Genomic DNA, 26,983 nt, shown 5'->3' with positions numbered 1-26,983 from the left:
TAAAATAACAAATGCTTGAATGAAGCCTTTATTAAATTAAGTGAGAAAGATATTAGACAATAATACAGGCATTGCGATTATTGGTGAGTTTATAGGCTTGTCTGAGTAACATAAGTATGAAACATAGGGCTAAACTACCATGGTGCAGAAAATCATGCAGTGATGGATGAGTTTTAGAAAAGGTACAAACTAATCAAAAAGGAAAGGGGAAGGAGGTCTATTTTTAAAAATTTTCATGTTAGTCATGTTGTGAAAGAAAACACAGACCAAAAACAACAACAACAACAACAAGAAAATAAATAAAAAATATGTTTAGATATGCATTCCGATTCCACTAGTTCTTTCTCTGGAGGTGGGTTGCCTTTTTTTTTTTTTTTTTCATCATAAGTCCTTCAGAATTGTCTTGGATCACTTTGTTATTGAGAATACCTAAGCCATTCACAGATGATCATCATGAAATATTGCCATTACTATATACAATGTTGTATTAGTTCTGCTCATTTCACTTTGCATCAGGTCATGTAAGTCCAGTTTATTCTGAGAGCATCATGCTCATCATTTCTCATAGCACAATCATATTCCATCACAAGCATATACAGCAACTTCTTCAGCCATTCCCCAATTGATAGACATCCCCTCAATTTCCTATTCTTTGCCATCACTAAAAGAGATACTATAAATATTTTTGTACCTATATGTACAATCCTTTTTTGTTTTTTATTTCTTTAGGAATGGTATTGCTTGGTCAAAGGGTATGCATGGTTTTATAACCCCTTTGTCATAGTTTCAACTTGCTCTACAGAATGATTGAATCTGTATATTACTTCACTAATAGTGTGTTAATATCTCAATTTTCCCACATTCTCTCCAACATTTGTCATTTTCCTTTCTATCACATTAACCAATCTGATAGGTGTGGAGCGGTAGCTCAGAATTATTTCAATTTGCATTTTTCCAGTCACTAGTAATTTAGAGCATTTCTAATGTAACTATAGATAGCTTTGATTACTTTGTCTGAAAACTGCCATTCCATATTCTTTAACTAATTATCAATTGAGGAGTTACTTTTATTTATATAAATTAGACTCTGTTCTCTATACATTTGAGAAATGAAGTCTTTATCAGAGAAGTTTACTGTAATTTTTTTTCACAGTTATGATTACTATATGTTTCCCTCCATTCTATTTTCCTCCAGTTTATCCCACTCTCTTTTTTTTTTTCACCCTGTCCATTCTCAAAAGTGTTTTGCCTCGGACTTTTACCTCCCTCAATCTGCCCTCCCTTCTGTCAGCCTCTTTTCTCTTATCCCCCTCCCCACCTACTTCACTGTAGGATAAGATAGATTGTTATATCAAAAGTGTGTATGACATTCCATCTTTAAGCCTGAGAGTAAAGTTCACATGCTCTGTGCCCCCCTCACTTCTCCCATCTTCCCCTCCACTGTAACAGTTATTTTGTGCCTCTTTTATGTCAGATAATTTATCCCATTCTACTTCTCCCTTTCCCCTTCTCCCAGTGTATTCCTCTTTAATTTTATTTTTTTAGATATTTATCCCATCATATTCAACTCACATCCATGACCTCTATCTATGTATACTCCTAACTGCCCTAATAATGAGAAAGTTTTAGGAGTTACAAGTATCATTTTCCCATGTAGAAATGTAAACAGTTGAATCCCTTATGATTTCTCTTTCCTGTTTAACTTTTTATGCTTCTCTTGATTCTTATATTTGAAAGTCAAATTTTCTATTTGGCTCTGTTTTTATTTTTTCATCAGGAATACTTGAAAGTCTTCTACATCATTGAATATACATTTTTTTCCTTTGAAGGATTATTCTCAGTTTTGCTGGGTAGGTGATTCTTGGTTGTAATCCTAGCTCTTTTGCCTTCCAGAAAATCATATTCCAAGGCCTCCAATACTTTTATGTAGAAACTACTAAAACTTGTGCTATCCTGACAGTAGTTTCATGATATTTGAATTGTTTATTTTTGGCTGCTTGACCTGGGAACTCTGGAATTTGGCTATAATATTCTTGGGACTTACCGCTTTGGGATCTTTTTCAGGAGTTGATCAGTAGAGTCTTTCTATTTTTATTTTACCCTGTGGCTCTAGAATATCACAACAGTTTTCCTGGATAATTTCTTGAAAAAATGATGTCTGGGCTCTTTTTTTATTATGGCCTTCAGGTAGTCCAATAATTCTTAAATTATCTCTCCTGGATCTATTTTCCAGGTCAGTTGTTTTTCCAATGAAATATTTAACATTTTCTGCTATTTTCTTTTCATTTATTTGATTTTGTTTAATTGTTTTCTGATGTCTCGTAAAGTCATTAGCTTCCACCTGTCCAATTCTAATCTTTAAAGAATGATTTTCTTCAGGGAACTTTTGTACCTCCTTTTCCATGTGACCAATTCTGCTAGTCATTTTCTATCCTTAAGATCTTTTTCTGCTGTTTGCTCATTTTCTAGCCTATTTCTTGCCTTTTAACTATATGTTTAAGTGGGGCTCTGCTACCATAGTGGAGAATGTCCCAAGTCTCATATTTTTTTGTGCTCTGCTTCCATAGTGGAGAGAATACTGTCCCAAGCCCCAATTGTTTTGTGCAGCTGTTTTCAGAGATAATTCTGGGAACCTCTAAGTTTTCAAATATTGCATGGTGGTATGATCTAGAGAGACATGTGTTTACTACTCTCCTTGCCTGTGCTATGGCTCTTTTGAACCTTGGAACTATGATCAGGATACCAGTTTCCCTGTGGCCACAAGCTCTGTGGTGCTAGTGCTCCTCCTTGCCCTGAAACTGAGACTCAGATTCAAGTATGGGCAATGCAGCAGCATCCTGCTCCTGATGCCAGCAAAAGAATACTTTTAATCTCCTTCTGACTGGGTGTTTGATCTTCTTACCCTCTGTGGACCAAAATGTCTAGAAATGACCACTACTACCACTGATTCAGTTCCTTCCAATTCCAATTCCTGCTGTTATGCTGGGGCACAACCTGCGCTAGACTTCACTCCACTCTCACTCTGGTGAAACAGACCTTTCCTGCTGACCTTCTAAGTTGTTTTGGACTGAAAATTTGTTCTACCCCATCCTTTTGTAAGTTCTGCCACTCCAGAATTTGTTTTGAGGCATTCTTTAAAATTGTTTGGAAGGGTTTTGGGGAGAATTTAGGTGACTTCCTGCCTTTTTCCTGCCATCTTTGTTCTACCTCACCCCTAAGTCTATTATTTTTAAATCAAGAAAAGCTTTTTATAATACCAGTCATGATTGTCTCTTCTAGACTATTCAAATGTAGTCTGTCAAATAAGCTGATGAGACAGGTGACATTGTTGTATGACAATATGACCAACACTCAATAGTATGTAAGAAAATGAATTAGAAGTGCCAAGGGAAATCAGACAGGAATAAGATGTAAGAGCTAGAAGGGGGTCTAGACAAACTTGGAAGTCCCTGCATTCTGCAGAGGATAAAACTGGCATCCAGAGAGAGGAAGTAATTAACTTGAAGTCATTCACTTGAAGAGGATGTGGGAGATAGTTCTCCTGATTTCTAGTATTAGGTGGTCCATTTAGCTTCTTATTCTGTGTGTAATCTTTTAACTCTCTGGTTCAAAATAAAAATCTTCTCCCCCCCCACCACATTTTCATTTACACTGTAAAAATTCTTCCTTGTGCACATCTTTCACATGAGAAAAAATTCCCCATTCTACATCTCCCTTCCCCTTTTCCCCAGTGCATCCTTATTTCTCACTCTTTCATTTTTAAGGGAAATGATTTCAACATATTCTACTCATATCTATGCCCTCTGTCTTTGTAAAAAATTTTAAACTGCCCTAATAATGACATAGTTCTTAGGAGTTACACATATATCATCTTCTTATGTAGGAATGTTTGACTTTCTTGAGTCCCTTATGACTCTTTTATGTCTAGCTTTTAATGCTTTTTTTGAGTCTTTTGTTTCAATGTAAAATTTTCTATTTGGTTTTCTTTTTTTTTTACCACCTTACCATCTCTGGACTAAGACCTCCTGAAGTGGCTACTGGTGCTATGACTGCTATTGCTGCCATGTGTGCGGGCTCCAGACATGCCTCCACTCTACTATCACAAACTTCCCCTGCCAATCTCCTAAGTTTTCTTAGGCAAGAAAAATGTCTCTCTTGTGTTGTCTCTGCCACTACAAAATTTGATTTGAGGTGTTATTGTAAAGTTGTTTGGAGGAGAATGTTGAGAGAGTTCAGCTGGGTTACCTCTAATTTGGCATCTTAGCTCCAGACCAGGCAAAATTAATGGACAATTGTTTTACAGCTTAAGATCTTGCATTTCAGTGAAAAGAAGAGAGATGATGATTACTGGGAGCCAGGCATCAGATTGTAATGGCTGGTGCTAAATGGTGGGAAGGGAGTATTTTATGAAAGAGTGATGTTTAATAAATCAATAAGGGCACCTTACAAAAGTGTCATGAAAAAGAACAGTGGAGTGGAGCACAAAGGCTAAGCACACAAAAAAGAGAGAACTTGGAATTCTACTAACAAAGAAATATCAGAGGAGGTCTATAACCATAAAATAGAAATTGATGGAAGGAGGATATTAAAACAATCTTTAAGAGACTACAGAAAAATAGAAACAGAACAAAGCAGAGGAGTCATGAGGAATGCTTCACATAATAAATGATTTGGTCTAAGTCAGCATAAAGTTTTAGATCAGGGAAAAAGGATATGAGGAGAAGGCCCAGCAAACACCTCATCTCTGAATGCACCACAGTAAAAGACTTTTGGAACCAGCTGGCCAGAACTGTGGGAAAAAAGAAAAGTGAATAATCTATAGTTTACAAAGAAAGAGTTTATAGGTCTTGTTTAAAGGAAAGGGGAATAGGGAAGGACAAAGAATGCTGCTGATAAAGACTCTTTCGTATACCAGAAAGACGGTAGCCTATAAATGTGTGAAAGGATTCGAAGAACACTCTGAGAAGGCAAAAACACAGTTTAGAAAAGAAGAGGGTAAAATGGGAGTGGGGAGAGAAGGTAAATGTCAAATGAATTATGTTTGTAAAAAAAAAAGAAGGCAATGTTTCCAAAGATTATGTTGATTTGGTGGTGGGAAAGGAATGGTGAATAGATTGTATGGAAGCATTGCTTTTATTTATTCTTAGGATCATAGGGTCAATCAACCAATAAACATTAATTTAGTTCTTACTAAGTGGCAAAGTTGGAAGGGGCCTTAGAAATAATCTATTCCATCCCCTAAACTGCATAGAATAGGGAACAGATTCCTCTTTTATAAATCTTACATAATGATTTTAAATCATTTATAATTTTTGATCACTTTGACTGTCTCTACGTTATTTTACACTTATTATAATCAAAACAAAACAAGATAATCAGTGAGGATAGTGTGGCAAATAGTTTTGTATCCTCAGTATTTAACATAGTGCCTATCTAGTAGGCATTTAGAAAATACTTGTTAATTGATATTAGAAATTTTCAAAAAATAAATTTTAAAATTTAAATTTCAGAATTTAAAATAATTTTCAAAGTCCATATAAATATATGATATATGATAATATATGATACTGAAACATTTCCCCCCCACTCTCTCATATGCATTTTCCCTAATATATTTGTATTTCTTTTATTAATTATTTTTCAATTACATGTAAAATATTTTAACATTCTTTTTTTTTAAATTTTGAGTTTCAAATTCTCTCTGCCTCTCTTCCCCACTCCTTGAAAGGGTAAGCAATTTGATATAGATTAAATGTGTGAAGTTATGCAAAATGTGTTTCCATATTTGTTGTTTAGTCACTTCAGTCACGTCCAACTCTTTGTGACTCCATTTGGAGTTTTCTAGGTAAAGATACTGGTGTGGTTCACTATTTCTTTCTCCAAATCATTTTACAGATGAGTACTCTGAGACTTACAGGGTTAAGCAACTTACCCAGGTTCACACAGCTAGTAAGTGTCATGAGTCTGAATTTGAACTCAGGTCTTTGTGACTCCAGGCCCAGAGGACCTATCTAGCTGCTGTTTCCGTATTAGCAATGTTGCAAAACACAGGCAAAAAAAGAAAGGAAGGAAGAAAAGAAACAAGAAAAATGAAATAAAATAAGTATGATTTTATCTGCATTCAGACTCCATCAGTTCGTTTTCTGAAAGTGGATAGTATTTTTCATCATAAGTACTTCAGAATTGTCTTGGATCATTGTATCGATCAGAATAGCTGAGTCATACACAGTTGATCATCGTACAATATTGTTGTTACTGTAAACAACATTCTCCTGGTTCTTCTCACTTCACTTTGCATGAGTTCATCATTTTAACTTTATCTTCATTAGTGGTGCATTCATGCTTTCCATTTTTGATACTTGGTTCAATGTCAAATTTTCTAATCAGCTATGGTCTTTTCATCGGGAATGTTTGAAAGTCCTCTATTTCATTAAATATCCATTTTCCCCTGAAGCATTATACTCAGTTTTTCTGGGTAGGCTTTTCTTGGTTATAATCCTAGTTCTTTTGCCTTCCAGAATATCAGATCCCAAGCCCTTCAATTTTTTAATGTTTAAGAAGCTAAATTTTGTGTGATCCTAAGTATGACTCCACAATATTTGAATTGTTCCTTTCTGGCTAATTGAAGTATTTTCTCCTTGAACTGAAAATTCTTGAATTTGGCTACAATATTCCTGGGAGTTTTTATTTTGAGGTCTCTTTTAGGAGGTGATCAGTGGATTCTTTCAATTTCTATTTGACCCACTGCTTCTAGGATATTAGGCCTGTTTTCCTTGAGAGTGTCTTGAAGTATGAGGTCTAGGTTCTTCTTTTTATCATGAAATTCAGGTAGTCCAAAAATTCTTAAATTATCTCTATTTGATCTATTTTTCAGGTCAGTTGTTTTTCCAATAACATTTCATATTATCTTATATTTTTTCATTCTTTTGACATTACCTTATTATTTCTTGGTGTTAGTTATTAGCTTCCACTTGCCCAATTCTAATTTTTAAGGAATTGTTTTCTTTGGTGATCCTTTGTACACTTTTTCCATTTAGTCAATTCTGTTTTTTTGAGGTGTTATTTTCTTATTAGTATTGTTTGAGCCTCTTTTACCAAGTTGTTGATTCTCTTTTCATAATTTTCTTGTACCAATTTCATTTCCTCCCCAGTTTTCCCTATATTCTCTTATTTGATTTTTAAAATCCTTTTTGAGCTCCTCCTGGAATTCTTGATGAGCTTGTGTCCAATTCACTTTTTTTTTTCTTTGCAGCTTTGTTTGTAGCTGTTTTGACATCATTGTCTTTTGAGTTTGTGTCTTCATCTTCCCTGTCACCAGAGTGACTTTTTTTAATGGTCAGTTTTTTTTGTTTTTTTGTTTTGTTTTGTTTTTGTTTTTGTTTTTTTTACTGTTTATTCATTTCTCCAATCTATTTCTTGACTTTTAACTTTATGTTAAAGTTGGACTTTGCTCCCTGGGTGGGGGAGGCACAGCCCAAAGCTTCAGGTTATTTTGTGCTGTTATTTTAAAAACTGTTTCTGGGGGTCTGTAGGTTTTTGGTGCTTCTAAAGTAATATGATCTGAGGAGAGGTGTGGTCACTACACTCCTGGCCCATGCTCTTATTTTTATAAAGTTAGGGCCATTGTTTCCCCATAGACACAAGTGCTAGATCTCTTCTTAGCCCTGGAACTGTGATCAGGGTACTTGCTACCCTATAGCTATAAACTCTAGTGCTCCTTTCTGCCTTGGAACTGAGACTATGGTTCCTACTCCCTTGTGAGTATCCACAAAAAATTCTTCTTTGCCCTGAAACTGTGACCAGAGCCCTTGCTATCATGTACCTGCAAGCTGTAGTGCTCCTTTTCACCTTGGAACTGCATATGGGCAATGCAAAAGATTCCTAAACCCAGTATCAGCAAAACGTCCCCTGTAATCTCTTTCTGACCAGTTGTCTGACTCGCTACAAGCTGCATCTGCCTCTAAAGCCTGCTGTTGGTGGTGTGGTCTGTGCTGCACTCTGGGCCCAACCACCACTCCAATATGACACACCTTTTCTGTTGACCTCTTAAATTGTCTTGGATTAGAAAACTTCCATCCCAACCTTTTGTTGCCCCTGCTATTCCAGAATTTGATTTGAGAAGTCATTTTAAAGTTATTTGGAGGGTAATGTTGAGAGCATTCAGTAAAATTCCTGCCATTACCATCTTGGCTCTATCTCCCTCATATGCATTTAAAATGTAAATTTTTATTTACCTTTTTTTTTCTCACATTCAAGGAGTGTGCTCTAGAGAAGAGACTACTGGAAAAGGAGTCAGTAGACCTGAATTCTAGTCTCTACTTTATCAGTGAATATTTACATATGTGGCTTTGAGCAAATCACATTTCTTCTTTGGCTCTTATTTTTTTTTTACTTGTCAAACCACAGAGTGAGACTTGGTGACCTCTAAGGGCCCTTCAAAGTCTAATATTTTATAAGTATCTGCTAAATTATATGTTGCAATCACCTTCCCCAAGGATTTTTAAAGTGAGGACAATGAGACACCACCTGTCCAGTATGGTTAGTGCTGCATGAAGGGATGGTGGTGATGGACCCTGGCAGCTACCTTCAGGCATCTTCAATGATTAGAAGATTTATGGAGCTATGGAATCTGTATTAAATATTAGAAGGCACTGATGTTCCAGAAGTGTTTTCTAACATGTGGCATGTCCCTTGTCAGAACTTGTGGGCTCTACTTTGGCCTCAGAAAGCTCTTCAAAACATGTTCTTGTGTGTGGCTTCAGGCAATGAGTCTGTTGCTAGCACTTACAATCAGCAATCACATCATGACTTGGTTCCCAGCAGATGTTCACAAGCCTATTGCTTCCCTCACCTTCCCCTATGCTCCACCTCCATGTTTATCAGACTATCCAAGACTGAGTGCCAGGAAAGATAGGCTGAGCCAATGACACAAATCTTCATTTCTTCACAAATTACCTTGTATGGGGATTATCAGATATACAACTATGATCAAGGATATCTACCAACATAAAATATTCCTCACCTTCATCTAAATCTGAATATTGGGCATTTCTTAGTAATTCATCCCTTATGGTTTTGAGCATGAGGATGAATCATCAGATCATTAATTTAGATTGTGAAGTGGCATGAGAGAGCATCTAGAGACCAACCCTTTCATTTTATAGATGAGGATACAGAGGAACAAAGAGGGTAAGATAATCACCCAAGGGTACACAAGCAGTAAGTAATCATTCACAATCTGGGATTTAAATCTCTGACTCCAGAGTTAGTGTTCACCATATAGCTTCTCAACAACTAGTGAGAATTTTAATATTGCACATCATTTCACATTATATGTAGACATTTTAACCCATATTATTACTATGCCTGAGCATATACAGCTCATTTTTTTCCTCATATGGAGTTAACCAATTTTTTTAAATTTGGAAAATTAAGTAGTTGGAAATTATCCTTAAGTTGACTTTAATTATTGACATCTAATTTTTAATTTTGGGGTATGCCAGTCTGGTCAATATTGTCTTTACATGATTTGAAAAAAAAGAAGTTGAATTATGGCATAGTCATATGCCATACTACTGTCAACAAATTGTGAAATATTACAACCCAGCTTTTCTATAGCCACATGTAAAAAGCACTTTAAAGCAATCCAGCAAATAATCTTTAGGTCTATGGACTTCAAGGGTTGTTATGGCTAAAATAAATAATTACTTGATAGATGACCTATTCACCAGGTCAGGAACCTTAGCACACTTAATTTATCCCTACTTAATAGATACGGAAACTGAGGCTTGCAGAGCTTACAGGAAAACATGAGGGAGAATTCTAATCTAGATCTTAAATTCAAATGAAATATGTCTATCATTATGCTACCAGATGTTTCTGAGAATGGACTTGACACAATGAGAAAGAATTTTGTAATACTAAGCAGTAGGAAAATCTTTTTAAAAAATGAAATTAGCAAGAGAAAGATTGTCTGTCTTATTTGTCTTAATTTTGTCTTAATTTTTTTCCCAAATACATGTAAATGTGTTTAACATTTAACAATGTATTTTGTTTAAATTTTGAGTTTCAAGTTCTCTCCTTTTGTTTCCTCTGCCTACTCTAATTCTTTCAATTTGTTTTTCTTCTCTTATTGCTAAAGCTGACATTTCTAGAACAATATTGAATAAGAGGGGTGATAATGGGCATCTTTCACCTTTCATCTTATTGGGAAGGCTTCTACCTTAACCTCAATGGAGATAATTGTTGCTGATAGTTTTAGATAGTTGCTACCTCTTATTTTAAGGAAAATTCCATTTATTCCTATGATTTTCAGTGTTTTAATAGAATGTTATGTTTTGTCAAAAGCTTTTTTTTACATCTGTTGATATAATCATATGATTTTTATGTTATTAAAATGGTTAATTATGCTGCTAGTTTTTTCAAATATTGCATCAGCCCTGTAACCCTAAATCCCAACTGGTCATAATGCACTATCCTTGTGTTATATTGTTGTAATCTCTTTGCTAGTATTTTTTTTTAATTTTTGCATCAATATTCATTAGGGAAATGCATCTATAATTTTCTTTCTCTGTTTTTAGTCTTCTTGGTTTAGGTACCAGCATGATATTTGTATCATAAAAGGGATTTGGTAAAACTATTTCTTTGCCTGTTTTCCCTTGTAGTTTATACTGTATTGGAATTAATTGTTCTTTAAATGTTTGACAGAATTCAATTGTGAATTCATCAGGTCTTGGGTATTTTTTTCTTAGAGAACTCATTGATTATTTGTTCAATTTCCCTTTCCAAGGTAAATTTATTTCCTTTTTCTATTAATCTGGGTAATTTATATTTTTGTAAATATTTACCCATTTCACTTAGAATGTTAAATTTATGATCATGTAATTGGGCAAAAGAGCTCCTAATTGCTTTATTTTACCCTTCATTGGTGGCAAATTCACTCTTTTCATTTTTAATATTGGTATTTTGGTTTTCTTCTTTTCTCCTTTTTTTAAATCAAATTAACACATGGTTTATCCATTTTATTGTTGAAAACAAAGCTCCTACTTTTATTTATCAGTTCAATGATTTTATTTAATTTTATTAATCTTTCTTTCAATTTCAGAACTTCCAATTTTATGTTTAATTGGGAATTTTTAATTTATTTTTTTTCTATTTTTTCAAGTTGCACGATTAATTCATTGATTGACTCTTTCTCTATTTGAGATATATATATTTTCCCCTAAGTACTGTTTTGGCTGCATCCCATAAATTTTGGTACGTCATTTTATTGTTGTCATTCTCTTTAATAAAACTATTGATTGTTTCTATGATTTGTTCTTTGACCCATTCATTATTTAGGATTAGATTATTTCATTTCCAATAAAATTTTCATCTGTTCTTCCGCAGCACTTTATTAAATATATTTTTGTTGCATTTCCTTACATGTTACTGCAGGTGTGATGTAGATAATGGGGAAAGGAGAAAATTATTGTTTTGCTCTGATTATAGTTGATTATACTTATAACTATTTACATAAGAATTTTTCCCTGTATTTGCAACAAAGGGGGGGGGGCTATAGGAAGGATAATGTGGAAAAGTAGTTTGGATTATTTTCCAACTTTCTTACATAGATGTTGAGTGGCTGGAGAGAGGAGGTTAGTACAGTGAGCTCCATGGGCTGAAGAAGGAAAATGGGTACTTGTCTTCATGTAAAGATTAGGTATGGGGCAGCTAGGTGGCGCAGTGGACAGAGTACTGGCCCTGAAGTCAGGAGGACCTGAGTTCAAATCCAGCCTCAGACCAAACACTTGACACTTATTAGATGTGTGACCCTGGGCAAGTCACTTAATCCCAATTGCCTAAAAAAAAAAAAACAAAAAAAATTAAAGACTAGGCATAGTTCTGGTAGCAAGGAAATAAAAATGGTCCAGTGACTGTCATGAATAACCTTCGAGTTCAGCTTGAGTAAAGCAATGTTTCCTATTTCTTTTAAAACAATAGAATTTTTAAAAAAGATACAACAATAAAATTTTAATGTTAGTTTGAAGGATTGAATACCCTAATCAGAGAAAAAGTGCAGGAAATTAATCTTTTAGCTACTGGGACATCTTATTTTGCATTTTCTATTTGGAAAGTGGAAAGAGACTAATACAAAACAATCTTACCTTGTGCAGGCATGAAAACAAGCAAATTAGTATTTTATCCATTGGGCATTTTCACTGGGAAAGAACAGTTTGTTTGTTTGTTTTGGGGGGAGGGTGCAGTGCATGAGCTAATGCCTGGATTGGTCTTAGATCATTAATACTTTTAATAAGATCCAATATTGCTGTTGCTAAGGTCCTATTCTTCATAAGGACTGCATAGAGAACATTAGGGAATTCTATTTACTGATCCTGATGGTCACATCTGGTTCTATGTCAATCTGAAAGGGATGGATTGACAAAATTCATTTTGAATGGTGTCATTTGAGTTTATAGACAAATACTTCACATTTTTAGATCATTTCAATTACTTATTTCAAGAAATAATGCCATATCTGTCTTTCAGAGTAGAACTTTGTGTTTTCTCACCTTTGGTTAGAGTCACCTGATGTCAAATAGATAAATAATAATGATGGTTGAATTCCAAAGTACTAAACACTTTGATCTTTCCCATTTTAATCTATGCAGTTCATTTCAGTGATCAAGGAATCCTATCAGTGTTGTCAGATTCAACACTAAGCCCCTGTTCAAGGACCCACCCTCCAACACCAAACCTCATTAATCTTTCTTCAGTTTTATGCCATCTTTTGCCTCTTATCCTATCCAAAATCACCACAATATCTATTTTTTCATTCCACTTCACTGTCTCCTGAGGAATCCTTCCCAGATGCCACATGCTAGGCAGTTATCAACATGGACTCATTATTTCTTCTCTTCTCCTGTCTGACTACATGAGAATGATAAAATATTGATTGTAATAGTGTAGGGGTTCTTAATTAAAGATCCACAGAGACCCAAGAAATCCAAAGATACAATTTTAGGGGAAATTGGATGAGAAAAATATCCCTTTATTTCATTAACCTTTAACTGGAATTTATATTTCTTCCAATTATTTAAAAACATGAATCTGATCCATAAGCTTTATCTGACTGCTAAAGGGGTCCATGGCACACACAAAAATATAGATAACCCTTATTGCATGGTACAAAGTTATATTAAAAAAATTGCTAAGCACTTATTTGCTGTGATAGTTACAATCTAATAACTTCACTTATGGAACAGATTATTGCATTTCTAATCATAATTTCTTACTTTAGCAACGTCTACCCTTTTAGCATCATCATATGTTGTCCAACCAAGCCATCAGCAAAGATTTATAAATATCTACACTACACCAGGAACTCTGCTAGATCCTAGTGATACATTTAATGAATCAAGGCATTCCCTTTCCTCAAGGTGCTTTCATTATGATGTCAGGACCTAATATGTGCAAAGATAAGTAAATGCAGAAGATATGTCCATGCACTAATCACACTGGATTAGGCTTTATTTGTTCCTTGAAAAGAATCTGGGGGGAAGGGGTGGAACCAAAATGGCAAAGTAACAACAGGGATTCACTTGAGCTCTCCCCCCAACCCCTCCAAATATCTGTAAAAAGTGATTCTAAACAAATTCTAGAGCAGCAGAGTGAAAAGACAGAGTGAAACATATTTCCAGCCCAAGACAACCTGGAAGGTCAACCAGAAGGCTGAGAGAGGAGCACAGTCCAGCATAAAGCACGACAACACAGACCGAATCCCATAAACCTACATCAGTCCTCAGGAGACTGAGGTTTCCAAACTTCTCAACCCACAAATGCCAAAGACAACTTAGAAGATAAGTGGAAAGGTCTATCAGACTTGGGTTAGAGAGGGGCACAGTCCAGCCCTGTACCCAGCACAGCCCCAGGGCAACAGCAATGGCAGCAGAGGCGGCTGGTTCTGGAGCTCTCAACCCACAAATGGTAAGGGGATTGAACAACTGAGCAGAAGGAGATTACAGAGATCTCTTTACTGGCACTGAAGCAGGATTTTGTTGCTTTGCATAGCTTCTGGCAGCAGCTCCAGGGCAGAAAAGAGTGCGTGTGGTCATACACAGAACAGAGCACAGACAAGAGAGGAGTAGCAGCTCTCCTTAAATCACACCACCTTAGAAGAACTGAAAATTTATAGGTCCCTAGAAGTATCTCTGAAAACAGCTGCACAAAACTCCTGAAGGTTGAGACAGTATGACCTCTACACTGGAAGCAAAGCCCTACCTTAACAAAGAGTTAAAAAGTCAAGCAATTGGCTGGGAAGACTAGAGAAACTTACTTTGGTGAAAAGGAAGATCAAAACATACAACCAGAAGAAGACAACAAAATCAAAACTCCTATATCCAAAGTCTCCAAGAAAAATATGAATTGGTCTCAGGCCTTGGAAGAGTTCAAAAAGGATTTTGAAAATCAAGTAAGAGAAGTAAAAGAAAAATTGGGAGGAAAAATGAGAGTGATGTAAGAAAACCATGAAAAATTAGTTAACAGCTTGGTAAAGGAGATCTCAAAAAATACTGAAAAAAATAACACCTTAAAAAATGGACTAGACCAAATCACAAAAGAGGTCCAAAAAACCAGTGAGGAGAAGAATGCCTTAAAAAGCAGAATTGACCAAATGGAAAAGGAGGTCCAAAAGCTCACTGAAGAAAATAATTCCTTAAAAATTACAATGGAGCAAATGGAAGCTAATGACTCTATGAGAAATCAAGAAATTGATTCAAGACTCAAGAGAAGCATGAAAAGGTAATTGATGAATTCTATGAGAAATCAACAGATCCAAAAGAAGGAAAAAATAGAAGACAAGGTGAAATATCTCGTTGGAAAAACAACTGACTTGGAAAAATAGATACAGGAGAGATAATTTAAAAATTATTGGACTACTGAAAGCCATGATCAAAAAAAAAAAAAAAAAGGAGAAAGAGCCTAGACATCATCTTTCAAGAAATTATCAAGGAAAACTGCCCTGATATTCTAGAACCAGAGAGTAAAATAGAAATGGAAAGAATCCACCGATCACCTCCTGAAAGAGATCCCAAAGCAAAAACTTCCAGGAATATTTATAGCCAAATTCCAGAGTTCCTAGGTCAAGGAGAAAATATTGCAAGCAGCCAGAAAGAAACAATTCGAATATTGTGGAAACACAATCAGGATAACACAAGATTTAGCAACTTCTACATTAAGGGATTTGGGGGCTTGGAATATGATATTCCAGAGGTCAAAGGAGTTAGGATTAAAACCAAGAATCACCTACCCAGAAAAACTGAGTGTAATCAATGAAGGGGAAAAATTGATATTCGATGATGTAGAGGAATTTAATACATTCTTGAGAAGCCAGATCTAAATAGAAAAAAAAATGAATTTCAAATACAAGACTCAAGAGAAGCACAAAAAGGTAAACAGGAAAGAGAAATCATAAGGGACTTAGTAAAGTTGAACTGTTTAAATTCCTGTATGGAAAGATGATATTTTTTAACTCATGAGACTTTTGTCATTATTAGGGTAGTTGGAGGGAATACTTATAGACAAAGGGCACAGGGTGAGTTGAATATGAAAGATTGATATCGAAAAAATAAAATTAAGGGGTGAGAGAGAGGAATGTACTGAGAGAAGGAGAAAGGGAGAGATAGAATGGAGTAAATTATCTTACATAAAAGGGGCAAGAAAAAGCTTTTACAGTGAAGACAAAGAGAGGGGAGTAAGAGGAAATGAGTGAACCTTACTCTCATCAGATCTGGCTTAAGGAGGAAATAGCATACATGCTTAATTGGGTCCATCTTGCGGTGGCAGGAGGGGAGAGATGGAGAGAAAATTTGGAACTCAAAATCTTGTGCAAGTGAATGTTGAAAACAATAAATAAATGAATAAATGAGAAAAAAAATCTGTCACCTTTCAGCATTTTTGTTCACTCTACTCCCTGTATCTGAAATGTATTCTATCTTCTTATTCAATTGTTGAATTCATGCCCATCCTTAAGAGGATGAATCAGATCCTTGTCTTCCATTAAACTTTCCTCTATCTTTCATCTTTGAGAATCTCTGAGGACTTTTTTTTAAAATTTGGCCTTTACGTAGAAATTGGCTTCTACTCTTTTGATACATTTATATTACATGTAATAGTTATTTACTTGTGGATTATGCTTCTACTATATGTTCATTTTTGTCATGGGGACCATAGTGCATCTAAAATTTTAATCTACCAAAGTGCCTAGTATGGTGCCCTTTTCAATGTATATGATTACCCAATGTCTTTTGAATTGAATTAGTTTGCCCAACTAAATTAACTTTTAATATTAATTATGGGATGTAACAACTGATCAATGTCATTTAATTATATACATTCTTATCTTTTTTTTTCTAAAGCAAAGATACTTTAACCTGAATTATATAGTGATTTGCCTCATTCCTTACTTTCTTTTCAACCACCACTTTTAAAAGGAAATATTTATATCAGTGTATATAAAATACATATGTATACACAAATATATACATACATATATTTCTTATGTGATTCGGATCAATATACAATTAGATAAAATGTTGCTTTAATTGATGGTAATAGAAGTTCTAAATCTTCAAACATAGTTTAATAGTGAACAATATTGAACTTTGGTGCCCAGGGAAGCTATTGCTTTGGATCCCTGAAACAAAAGCTCTAGCCTAAGTAAGATAACGATTCAGGATATCTATTGGAAGAATTAATTTTCCAGATTAAGATCCCATAATAATTTGGGAAGTAATATGAACATAAGCTACAACTTTATGAAAAGTCAGAGGAAAATGATCAGAAAAGGGAAATACAGTAAACTCATACATTTTTATTTAAAATATTCTAATCAAAAGTCAAATTAAATCAAATCTAAGATACCACTTCACACTTATCAGATTGGCTAACATAAAATAAAAACAAAGTGACAAATACTGCAGGAGATGTGGGAAAATAGCTATTACTAATACGCTGTTGGAGTTGTGAACTGGTGCAACCATTCTAGGGGGCATTCTAGTGGCCCAATGGATAGAGCACCAGGCCTAGAGTCAGGAAGATTCATCTTCCTGAGTTCAAATTTGATTTCAGACACTGACTAGCCTTGTGACTCTGGACAAGTCATTGAACTTTCTTTGCCTCAGCTCCTCATTCATAAAATGAGCTAGAAAAGGAAATGGCAAACCACACCAGTATTTTCGCCAAGAAAACTCCAAATCAGGTCACTAAGAGTCAGACACAATTGAAAAATGACTGAACGACAACTGAAAAACCAACAATTCTGGAGAACAATTTGGAACTTTCGCCAAAGGGCTATAAAACTATGCATACTCTTTGATCCAGCAATATCACTATTGGGTTTGTATCTTAAAGAGATTAAAGGAAAGGGATTTGTATTTGTACAATAGCAGTCCTTTTTTGTTTTCACAAAGAATTGAAGTTAAAGGGATGCCCATCATTTGGGGAATGGTTGAAAAAGTTATAGTTTATGATAGTGACGAAATACTATCATGCTATAAGAAATGATGAGTAGGATGGTTTCAGAAGAAAAAAAACACCTGGGAAAAAGTATATAAACTGATAATAAAGTAAAGTGAACAGAGAACATTGCATAAAGTAACAGCAATATTTCAACAACGATCAACTGTGAAAGACTTAGCTACACAGATCAAGACAATGCTACAATTCCAAAGGACCCACGAGGACAACTGCTATCCACCTCCAGAGTGAGAACTGATGAACTCTGAATACCGATTGAAGCATATTCTTTTCTCTTTCTTTATCTTTCTTCCATTGTGTTTGTGTGTGTGTGTGTGTGTGTGTGTTTTCAACAGTGCTAACATGAAAGTCTATTTTGCATGACTTCACATATTTAATTGATATCATATTGCTTCATTTCTCAATAGGTGGGAGAAGAGGAGGAGGAGTGGGAGAGAATTTGAGGATCAAAATTTTTAAAGATGAATGTTAAAATATTTATAACAGTTCTTTTTGCAGTGGCTAAGAATTAGAAATTACAGGTACGTCCATTAATTGGGGAATGGCTGAATAAGTTGTGATAAATGAATGTAATGGAATACTATTGTGCTATAAGAAATGACAAGCAGGGTGATTTCATAAAAACTTGTAAAGAGTTAAAATGATCTAATGCAAAGTGAAGTGAATAGAACCAGGAGAACATTGTACACAGTAACAGCAATATTGTACAATGAAGAACTGTGAACAACAGCTATTCTCAGCAATACAATGTTCCAAGACAATCCAAAAGGACTAATGATGAAGCATATTTTTCGCCTCCAGGGAAAGAAGTGATGTTGTTTGAATACAGGCTGAAGCATGCTATTTATCACTTTCTTTCATTCTTTTTCTTTTATTCAAGTCTTCTTGTACAAAATGACTAATATGGAAATGTTTTAGGTGATTACATATGTATAACCTATATCTGATTACTTACCATCTCAGGGAGAGTTATTTTAGAGTTATGAAATGTTTCTTTTTATATGCAAGTATAAGATTTTACATTTACCTTTGCTGAATTTTACCTTATTAGATTCATCCCAATGCCCCAGCCTGCCGAGATATTTTTTTGGACTCTGTCATTTGCTGTGTTAACTACCCCTCCTAGCTTTATGTCTTAGATAAATTTGATGAGCATAATATCTGTAACTTTATAAATGTCAATAATGGAATTGAAGTTATTTTGTCATGAACTATTCTAAATGAAGACATGCCGACCCCTTGAAATCATCACTTGTCCTTTCAGACTTTAAATCTAGTGTTCTAATCACTGCAGCATGTTACCATATGTGTGGAGTAGTTGTAGAATACTGATTAACGAAGAAGAGTATAAGTGCCTCCTGGGTGATGGGCATTATACAGGGCACTGGATACGAAAATGTCCTTGAACCTTCAATTTGTATCTAGAGGGAGAGAATTTTGATCTTAAACTTTATTTAAAAAAACACAAATGTTAAAAATTGTTTTAACATGTAATTCAGGAAAAATAAAATATATTAAATTTTAAAATGATGAATGTTAAAAATAAAAATATAATTGGGAAATATTTAATGAAATAAGTAAAAATATAATTAAAATATTTTCATCATCTTTCTACTTTCCTTACCATTTCTTCTTTGACTCTTATCCTTTTTCCTTCTATTCTTTATACTTCACACATATAGGCAACCCCCCAGCATTTTTTCTTAACTCTCTTTTCTTCTTTCTTTCTGATATCATTCTTGATCTCATCCAATTCCAAATTCATCTGTCATTTCTCAAAAAGTGTCTTTCCAGTCTGAATTTCAGCCTATATCCAATTGTCTATTGGAAGTTTTCACATTGACATAAAAGCATAACTTCAAACTCAATCTGTCTAAAAGCAAACATAATCTCCTACCTCCCATGCACAAACCAGATTTTCCTTCAATTTTGCTTGTCTGCTTATTGGCACTAATATTCTTCCAGTAACACAGGCTCATAATCTTAATTATTTTCCAACTTTCTTCTTCCCTCTTTTCCCACATCTAATTACTTCCCAAGTTCTATGAATCCTTTCTTTGATGTGTCTCCCGTGTAAGCCATTCCTATTAATACTTAGTCAAACCAACCAGTAAGCAAATAGTGGAGCCAAGATATCAGAGTGGGGAAGCATTTAGCTGACCTCTCCCAAATTTCCCTCCAAATATTAAAATAATGCCTCAAATAGAATTTTGTGGCAGAGCTAACAATAGTTTAGGTGAAACGGGCCTAAAGTCAGGAAGACTCATCTTCCTGAGTTCAAATTTGACTTCAGACACTTACTAGCTGTGTGACTCTGGACAAGTCATTGAACCTTCTTTGCCTCAGCTCCTCATTCCAGTCCAAGACAATTTAGAAGGCAGTAGGAAAAGTCTATTGGGAAGAAGGGTGGGAATGGGAGTAAAGCACAGGCAGGCTGCATTGGTGGCATCAGCAGTTTTAGGAGATCCCAGTGCATGGTTGGTGGAGGGATTGGACAACTGATTCGAAGAAGATTTCAGGGGATCCTATGCAGGCCCTGGGTTCAGAATCCTATTGCTTTGCCCATAGGCAGTTGAGGTCACAGTCCCAGGGCCGAAAGGAGCAATAGCATTTTTCACAGAAGGGAACAAGGACCCAGGTCACAGTTCCAGGGCAGAGTGGAGAGCTTGTGGTCACCCACTGGGGAATAGGGACCCTGGCCTCAATTCCAAGGCAGAGGGGAGCACTATTAATTATGGCTTTAGGAGATCAGGGGACCTGGTGATAGTTCCAGGGCCAAGAGAAATGCTAGCCCTGGTGGCTACATGGGAACAAGGTCTCTTCTTGAGTAGAGCCAGGAGGACAGGTCAGAGGGTAGTGATTAACTATTGATTAGAGAAATGCAAATTAAAACAACCCTGAGGTACCACCTTACACCTATTAAATTGGCTAATATGACAGAAAAGGAAAATGACAAAATTTGGAGGAGATATGTGGAGAAAAGGGACATCAATGCATTGTCAATGGAGTTGTGAACTGATCCAACCATTTTGGAGTACGTTTTGGAACTGTGCATACTCTTTGACTTAGCAACACCACTACTAAGCCTATATCCCAAAAAGATCAAAGAAAAAAGAAAACGACCTATGTGTACCAAAAATATTTATAGCTGCTCTTTTTGTGGAAGCAAGAATTGGAAATTTAGATGATGTCCAGATGTTCAGGAATAGCTGAACAAGTTGTGATAGACGATTGTGATGGAATACTTATTGTGCTACAAGAAATGACAAACAGGATGGTTTTAGAAAAACCTGGGAAGACTTGTGTGAACTGATTAAAAATGAAGTGACAGAATCAGGAGAACATTGTGCATAGTAACAGCAATATAATATGATAATCAACTCTGAATGACTTAGCTATACTCATCATGCAAAGATCCAAAACAATTCTGAAGAACTCATAGTGAAAATGCTATCTACATTCAGAGAAAGAACTAATGGCATCTGAGTACATCTTGAAATATACTTTTTTTTAAACTTTGTTATTCTTGTAGTTTTTTTTTTTGGTCTACATATCTTTTGCAACATGGCTAATATGAAAATATTTTGCATGACTATGCATATATAGTCTTTATCAAGTTGCTTGCCTTCTCAAGAATGGGGATTGGGAATGAGGGAGAGAGTTTGGAACTCAAAATTTAAAAAAAGTGTCAAAAATTTTGGTTTCCATGTAATTGAGAAAAACAAAATAAAAAGGAAAAAGAAAAAAAACACTCAGTATTTGCCCTCACCTGGGCCATTAAAACATTGAAAAAACCTGTTCTCTGCACCCCCTGCATAACATTTGTCCTGCACACTGTTGTCAGATTATTTTTTGCTATTGGTTTTCTTTTAAAAATTTTCTTTATTTTTATTTTCAATTCCAAATTCTCTCTTTCTCTCTACCTCCAATCCATTGAGAAGAAATATCACACCACTATACATATGAATTCATGTAAAAACCTATTGCTGCATTAGCCATATTGCAAAAAATTTAAAAAAGCAAGAAACATACAGAAAGAAAAATAAAATTGTTGTTCACATATTAGTATTTCTGAGGAACATCTTTGATCATAACATTCTTTTCCTCAAAAACCTTCAATGGCATCCCATTCAATAGCCTGCCAAATCATTGTATCCTTCTTCAACTGGCATTTAATGCTAAGAAGAAAGAGAGAAAGAGAGAGAGAGAGAGAGAGAGAGAGAGAGACAGAGAGAGAGAGAGAGAGAGAGACAGAGAGAGAGATAAAGAAAGAGAGAGAGAGTGTGTGCTTGTGTGTTTGCAAGTACATTTATTGTATGTTGGGAGTAAGATTGATACGATATCATAGATGAAGGTATGAACAAAACCTTCCTTTCCATTGCTGTTCCTCAGTAACTCTTCCTTATATGTCCTCAATATGCCAGCTAAACTGGACTACCTGCTTTCAGGAAATGGAGTCACTGTGTGTTGTGGGCTAATAGGGAAAGGAGAAGCAACTGTTTATATGTGGCATACCTTAGAATACTGGGAAACAGGTGGTTTTTCTATTCCCTAGAGAAATAAAAGAGCATCTGAGTGCCATGCCACTATTTGTGTTTGGTTATGAGATGGCACCAATGTATCGAAGGAAGGACTGGGATCTTAGGCCTATTATTTAGATGCAGAGGGACTGAGTCGGTATGTGGAGAGAAAGAAGAGGATTGTGGGTATATTCTATATGAGAAGGACCATTCAATCAGTGCCTAGAAAAGGGAGAATGAGCATTGAATATTTAGAGTTCAACAATATTTTTCTGGGAATGACTTCAGGGAAATATTATTCAGGCATTGACAGGCCAAATGCAAAGTGGGAGAACTTTTGGCTGGGCACTGAGCTCTGATCTGAGAAAGAATGTTTATGAGGGAAGCATAGTGACTTGGATACTAGTATACACACACACATACCCACACATACACATGCACTCACACACACATAGCACACCATCCATACATACCATACAACGTGCACACATACACACATACCCTCCTTTCATGAAGAGAGTGGTGGTGACTACAAGGTGATATGTTGTCACTTTGACATCTGAATTATGTGTTTCTGAGTTTCTACTAGATTTTTTTTTAACCAGGAAGAAAATGGATCTCTGACATGCTTAATGGATGACTTTGGGAGAGGATTTATATTCATTCTTCCTAAATATGTTTCAAGCTTTCTTATCTTCTGATCTTGGATATTGCTGGCCCTGTAGCACCAGGTTTACTACACAGTCTCCCATTTCCATCTATCCAGATTCTTCCATACTTAAAGGATATAGCTCAGATGCATCCCCCTCTATGACGCGTCCCCTGATCTGGCCAGTCAGCCTGTCATTGGAGGCTAATAGGAATTTGTTCTATTTACATACCTGTGGCACTTGTGGTACCTTGTGTGTAAGTTAATTTTATACATGTAGCCAAGTTTTTTGAAGGCAGGAATCCTTCTCATCCTTTTATTCTGCCTCAAGTCCCTCCATTCCATCCTCGATACAGCTCCCAAATTGATATTTCTAAAGTACAATCATAACCATGTAACTACCATGTTCAAGATGATTTAGTGGCTTCCTGTTCTTTCTGGGATGAAATACAAACTCCTCTATTTTGTATTTAAAACCCCTCACAAGCTGCCTCCAACCCAAGCTTTCAGGCTGGCTACATATGTGCTTTCTGTTCCAACCAAAGTGGCCTACTTTCCATTCCCCGTAGATAATATTTCATCCCTTATGCCTACACTTTTCCCCAGGTTGTGGAACATTCTTCATTCCTGGAACTTGACCTCACCTCCACCTCCTAGAATCTCTAGCTTTCTTCAAGGCTCAATCCAAATGCTGCCTTCTATGCAAGGCCAGTGTTCAAAGTCTTTCCGGCTATGTCCCCTTGCTAGTGCTTCTTCTCCTCACACACCCCCCAAAAAAAATTCAATTGAACTAACTCTAAATATATTTGGTATTTATTTAACAGTGGAAAAGATTATTTGAATTAGTAGAAAGAGAGCCAGCCTCACTCAGAAAGCTCTGCGTTCAAATCCTCTTTGACTTCTAGTAGCGGTGGAACTCTGGGTAAATCATCTAACCCCTCAACACTCCAGATAATTTTCTAAGGCCAATATTCTTTTGATCTTCTTTATCTCTGGAAATTCCAATGAAATCATAGGCCCTGACTTATCTTTGTTAATAACCCTCAATAGAAAATAAACTTGAGGGCAAGGGCTATTTTTTTAAAATTTGCTTTGTCTTTGATTCTTGGTACACCTACCACAATGACTGGCACAGACGCACCATTTAATAAACGGGTTTTGAATTGAATTAAATTCTTATCTTTCTCATAGTGTCTAACAGTGCTGGTCCCATAATAAATTTTGATATATTTGCTTAATGAATGGATGAATGAAAGAAAAATATGCTGTTAGGATTTATGAGAAATGAACAAAAGAAACTGATCATGGCAAAGATAATGCTTTCTCAAAATAATAAAAAAAAGTTTGAATTAATTTTGAGATCAAAGTTCTTTGTAATTATTCAGTAGTAAATAGCTTATATGTCCACTGAAGACATTATTCTCATCTTTATACAATACCAGAGAATTTCCTTAGACAAGAATCAGTCAAGGAGAAGACACTTTCATAGAAAAGCTTAAATATTATTTTAGGAATATGAAAAATTTGACCTATGAGATATATGTTAAGAAAGATTTTTCCCATTCAACATGGTTAATCTAATACTCCAGTTAAAACTCAAACAAATATTATTTCCAGCATATTTTCCCCCTGTATGGTCTTTCAGTGTCCTGCCAAGAACATGCAATTATAGTTTTTGTGGATTTGGGCAGCTATTAGAACACATGAAAGAAAGTCTGGACACAGGATCCTAATTATCTAAGTTTGAAAAGTGTGACATAGGTCATTGGAACTGAAATTTGTGAAAGCTTTGCTATAAATGCTCAAGTTTGTGTGTTTTTATTTTGTAACTATAATTTAAGTTACATACACTAGCACATGGTATTTAGACAATCCAACATAGGTGATATCATTCCTTTCAATATGCATTCTTTGTTCCCCAGTGATACCCCAGGATACTGAACTCTTTTGAACTAGGTACAGCTATTCCACCAATCACTGCATTGCACATGTGGCTAAAATGCCCTTTTGGTCTGAAGATATGAGGACTGGAGCACTGTCTGGTACACAAAAGTCTATAAAATTTGGTGTTTCCAATTCCCTGCTACTACAAATCCTTGAGTAATATCCTTCCCATGAACATCCATTGATTGTATTTCCTTAAGTAATTTATTTGAGAATACAAGGTATCTCAAAAGTCATAGTGCTGGTTTAAGATTTCAAAATTTAAGACTGTACTCACTTTAGGAGCTATTTATTTAATAGCTTATAGACATATATAGTACACATGGCTTTGCGAAACACCCATTAGGCATTATCTCATTTACTCCTCACAACAACTCTATGAAGTAAATGCTCCAGGAATCAATATTCCCATTTTACAGAGGAAGAAACTGAGGCTTAGATATATTAAGTGATTTAATCCTAACTCTCACCAGACGTTAAGTCTGATGTTCTTTTTGCTATATCATACTGGCAACAACCTATAATATATTATAATGTAAGGAACTTTGGTGTCAGAGGCAAACTGGGTTGCTACAAAGAAAAGGAAGGAAATGAGGGGAAAAAAAGTGACTTTCTCTTTAATCATGCTTTTAGAGGAGGTTGAGGTTACAATTATTGCTGTTTGAATGGAAGCAATATGAGATTTATAAATCATTTATAAAACTTTTATTGAAATATTTTATAAAATATTGTAAAATGTTCATATTCACAAATTTCTCACTAATGAGCTTCATAAATAAAAGTATTCAATAAGCCATAGATTCTACTCCAATTATCATCATCTTTTAAAGATCTTTATCTTTTAAAGATAAAGAAAATGAGTATGAGAAGGATTACGTGTCTACCCCAAATTCCCCCAATTTTATATATCTAGAATTCAATCTCAGGTTTTCTGACTTGAAAATCATTGATTCTCTCACTTCCACCACAGTGCCTATTTTCAGTTGTGTCTTGAAAATCCTAGCTTCAGACACTCACCTGTCAGATTTCCCAAACAAGGTTTGCCACATAACAGACCTCTGCTACTTCCTGGGAAAACAGCCCCTAGGAGCAGGTGTCCAAGTCTAAAGGTGATGGAGAAAAACAAAACAAAACAAAACAAAGTCAGTTCAACCTGGAGAGCAGAACATCTGAAGGTAGATGGTTGGCACAGACTGAGAAAAGACACAAAAAGGTCTCCCTAACAGTCACCCAGTATCGTCTAAGAGACGACAGCAAAGCCAAGGAATGTGGTGGGAACTTCATTCTTCTCTCCTCTTCCACCCCCATTTCCTGCTCCGGGAGATTCCCCTCTGGGTGGTCACAAGTAGGAATCTGGGTGAGTTAAAAAGAGGAGGCAGGAGGAGGCCTGAGGGAATGCCTCCTACTGTTCTGAGAGAATATAAGAAGCAATGTATGGTAAAGAAGTAGCTCTTTAGTGAACACTGCCTTTTGTAACTATCAAATCTTTGGAAACTGTGAAAATTGAGATGAGATTGACATTCTTTGAGAAAATTGAAATCATTTCTACTGGCACATACTTTAAAAAAAACAGACCCTTCATTTCATTGGTGAACCAAAAGCTCTCTCTCTCCCCCTCACTTTCCTCCCTCTTCTTCCCTCTCCCTCCCTTTTGCCCATCATCCAAAGGCTGCTGTGACGTCTCCCTGTGTCAAGTTGAAAAATCTAAGGCAGCAGAGTGCAAGCCCTCATGAGTCCTGTCAGGATGGTGAGTCTTTGAACGCTGACTCAGAGATGGACTAAGTGCCATGCAAAGACCGCCATGCAACTAATTTCAAGGAAGAAAATAGGATCATGGCGGGACGCTGAATGGCAATTTGTTTGCTTTTGTTTTTTCTTTTGGAAAAAGACTCTTGAGGGTTTGTGATTATTGATAGAAGGAGCATTTATACAAATGGTATCATGGATTTCTGCGTTCTTTATATGCAGAAATATTATATATATGTATATATGTTTATAAGTATATAAGTATCTATACACATACACATACACATATATATACACACATATACACCCCTTAAGGTAGGTAGAGCAAGTAAGTGGATAGAAAGTATTTGCAGATGTATAAACTATGGCTCACAGAAACTGAATACTTGAGCAAGGGCACATGGGTAGTCAGGAAATGACAGAGCTGAAGTTCAAACTCAAGTCCTGATCCCTGGGTCCAGTATCATTCCACTCTGCCCATCTACCTCTTGTATGAATACAGAGAAGTAGAATAAAAAAAATGCCATTGAAAATAGGAAGACCAAAGCAAAGCAATATATCTACTTGAAGACCAACCAACTGGGCTTCCAGTAATTGAGAAAGAGTCTCA

This window comes from Vombatus ursinus, unplaced genomic scaffold, assembly GCF_900497805.2.
Source record: "Vombatus ursinus unplaced genomic scaffold, bare-nosed wombat genome assembly UNPS02014820.1, whole genome shotgun sequence".
In the NCBI taxonomy this organism is placed as follows: Eukaryota; Metazoa; Chordata; class Mammalia; order Diprotodontia; family Vombatidae; genus Vombatus; species Vombatus ursinus.
Note: the sequence above shows the minus strand (reverse complement) of the source record.